The sequence below is a fragment of the Ricinus communis genome, chromosome 3, assembly GCF_019578655.1.
Source record: "Ricinus communis isolate WT05 ecotype wild-type chromosome 3, ASM1957865v1, whole genome shotgun sequence".
Taxonomy (NCBI): domain Eukaryota; kingdom Viridiplantae; phylum Streptophyta; class Magnoliopsida; order Malpighiales; family Euphorbiaceae; genus Ricinus; species Ricinus communis.
The window spans coordinates 16205139-16208842 of NC_063258.1; the positions used below are offsets into that span (position 1 = coordinate 16205139).

The 3704-nt window shown below is 36.3% G+C and overlaps 1 non-coding gene across 1 annotated transcript; it reads left to right on the plus strand.

The window, feature by feature from the left end:
• The first annotated feature begins 181 nt into the window (after positions 1 to 181).
• On the plus strand, positions 182 to 288 carry LOC125369676. The gene has a single exon (XR_007215352.1). It is a non-coding gene; the product is annotated as a small nucleolar RNA R71 (small nucleolar RNA).
• The last annotated feature ends 3416 nt before the right edge of the window (positions 289 to 3704 follow it).

Here is a 3704-nt window from a genome sequence, read left to right on the forward strand (position 1 = left end):
CCCCATCCCCGCTTCCCAGTAGTGTACAACGTAATTGTTTTTAGCCATGTCCTCAATCAAGCTTTGGGCTTGCTCCTCGTATCTTCTTTGCTCAAAGAACCACCTGCAATTTGCATCTACCATCTCCTTAGTAGCCAAATTCAAATCATTATAAAAAGTTTGTACCTGTAACCAGATTGGTAATCCATGGTGTGGGCAGCATCGCAGTAGGTCCTTGTACCTCTCCCAAGAGTCGTACATCGACTCATCGTCGAAATGCACTAAAAAAGATATATCATCTCTAAGTTTAGCAATTTTGTAGGAGGAAAGTACTTAATAGAAATTTCTCCGCCTTAAAGCATTCCGGTGTAGTGATATGTTAAAAGGTAGACTATAGCCACTCCCTTTGCTCTATCCCTCAAGGAAAATGGGAAGAAGTGGAGATGAATTGCATCGTCTATTGTCCTATTTATCTTGAAGGTATCACAAATCTCCAAGAAACTTGCTATATGTGCATTAGGATCCTTATCTCGCAAGCCTCCAAACTAAACCATTTGCTGTACCATCTGAATAACATTAGGCTTTATTTCAAAATTATTGCTGGCAATGGCCTCGTAATGCATGTTCATATCCCTCAAATGATGGTTTCGCAAAATCATACATCATCCCAAGTTATTGTCATTGTTGTCGCTCGTGATCTACCATCTCTACTATAATCTTTCCGGACTTACTCTCGTGTACAGATTTCCTAACCTGAATCTCTTCTTGCTCTACGTTTAATTGCTTTCTCAATTACCTAAGGGATCGCTCTAGTTCTGGTAGAGGGTCTAATAGATCAAGATTGGATCTCCTGGTCATACACTACCTAAAACAATAAATAACCATGATCTTTCACACCTTATCTATATAACCTATGGGGTTACAATTTAGAGTTAGCCTTTAAACATACAATGCATCGACCACACACCTTATTCATATCACGTTTCATGCAAGGCGAAAAGAAATGTTCAATCAGTATGTCATAAGTCTTATGCACCCTAAAATGATCGATTAAACTGCCCCCATGTGCCTCTTTAACAAGTATCTCATGCAAAGAACAACTAGAAATGCATAGGCGATTCTTTTTGTAAAGATATCCATCAAATACATAGAAATCATTAAAGGCAGTCCCATTAGCACAAGTATTAAACACATTACCAAAGTCATAATTCAAATACAACTTATTAATAAACCCAAAACCCAATAATTTAGAATTAAGAGTATTAAGCAAAGCATACCTTCGAGATAATACATCAGCAACCACATTCTCTTTACCTTTCTTATACTTGATCATGTATGGGAATGTCTCAATAAAATCCATCCACTTTCCATGTCTTCAGTTCAACTTGTCTTGCCCCTTGAGATGCTTCAAACTCTTATGATTTGTATGTATGACAAACTCCTTAGGCTACAGGTAGTATTGCCATGTATGCAAAGCACGAACCAAAGCATAGAGTTCTCTGTCATATGTTGGGTATCAAAGTGCTACACCATTTAGCTTTTCACTAAAATAGCAAATTGGCCTTTGTTCTTGCATCAAAACAGCCCTAACACCAATGCATGTGCGTAGGGTCTTTGTTCTTGCATCACATTCAACCTTAAAGGTTTTGTCAAAGTTAGTAAAATCAGGAAAGAAGCATTACACAATCTATCTTATAGCAAATTAAAAGCATTTTCTTGTGCATCACCGAACCGAATATTCTTCTTGATAATTTCATTCAATGGTGCGGCAATGCTACTAAAGTCCCCAATGAACCTTCTATAAAAATTAGCAAGACCATAAAAACTCCTACCTTGGCTAATGTTGGTAGGTGTCGGTAATTCCTTAATTGCTTGCACCTTTTCCTCATCAACATCTAAACCTTTAGAACTAACAACAAAACCTGAAAATATGACTCTATCCATGCGAAAACTACACTTTTTTAGATTACCAAACAATTTTTCTCTTCTAAGAACATCTAAGACCCTATGCACATGCATAATAGGATCATCAAAAGACTTAGAATAGATTAGAATATCATCAAAATATACAACTACAAATTTACCAAGAAATTCACGCAATACATGGTTCATTAACCTTATGAAAGTGTTAAGTGCATTAATAAGCCCAAATGGCATTACAAGCCTCTCATACAGACCATACTTAGTCTTAATGATGTTTTCAACTCATTCCTAACTTTCATGCGAATTTGATAATATTCGGAATGCAAATCAATCTTAGTAAAGTAACATGCACCATGCAACTCATCATGCATATTATCTAACCTAGGGATAGGATGATGATACTTTACCATTATTTTATTAATTGCACGGTAGTCTTCTTCACTTTTTCTTTATTTATGCTGAATTCTTTTTGTTTCAATTTTTTATCCTTCTAAGTACACTTTCTTTTTAAAAGTTTACACCTTTGTGTTTATAAAATAAATTTTTGTTGTCCCTTCTTATTAATCTCTTTGTGTTGTTCTTAATTTCTTTTCACTTTTGTTATTATCATAAAAAAATAAAAACAAATTAAAAGATCAAACAAAAAGAAGGTTTGGGTGGCATAAAGAACCTATTCTATTGTTGTCTTTCATTGTTTTCTTGTGTCTAGCTACTTTAAGTTTGGCCTTACCTAACTACTTGATCTAGACCAACCTTTTCTTTCCACTCCATTGAATTTCTATAATTTAATTTGGATTGTTTAGGTAATTAGTTCATCCAAGAACCTAAAGTAAAAGCAAGAGAGGTAAAAGGCAATAGTGGTAAGACTAGTGATGAGCATAGTTTTACACATATTTGCTTGCATATTATTGCGTATGTTCTTAGCAATTATTGTGCTTTTATTCCCAGATCACCTGTGTTTTGTGTTCTTTTGCATTTCAGAAACATTTATAAGACCGTCATCGGTGTTTAAGCAATTATAGATCAATAGGTGCGGAAATGGACGAGAAGTCATCAATATCGGATAAGAGCCCGCAATGCATACCTTGAGCACGGCCTGGACTCTGGCCGTGCTCAACCATTAGCTTTGATTCTTGAAATTTTCACTTTGGGCACGTTTCCTGTAGTCACCACGGCCTTCAGCACGGCCCATGTTGATAAACACAGCTCGTGGTGGCCAACACGGGGAGAAACACGGCCGTGGTGAAACCCTACTTGGTGAGATCCACAGTTTCAGCACGGCCTGGACTTCGGCCGTGCTGAGTTAAATATATAAAGAAAATGAATTTTTCTTAGGAAAAAGGGAGGAAGGAGGGGAAAAGAGTGACATAGAGCCCTGGCGGCTGGTTCGGTTTCTGCACAGTATTGAGTGCGAGAGAGAGTTACGGTGAGTAAGAATACCGGAATCGCAAGTTTCCGAGTGCAAAACAGTAGTGGAGCAATTCAAGAGGCAGTTTGGGAGATTAATCAAAGTGTAGATCCAAATTTGGAGATGTTCATCCAATTCGAGAGAAAAGGGTGTACATGTTTTATTTTCATTATTCTTTCATTGTAATTGATTTCCTAGATTATTTTAAACATGAACATGTTTAGCTAGACTGACTTAATCCATTGGAATTTCTTTACTATGTTGGCTTGATATTATATTGTTGGATTGGTTGAGTTGGTTTTGTATTCTTCTTGTTTTCAGTATTAATAAGATAATGCATTATTCATGAGACGTTGTGAATTGTGATGTTTAGATTGCTTTATGAGATTGAGAA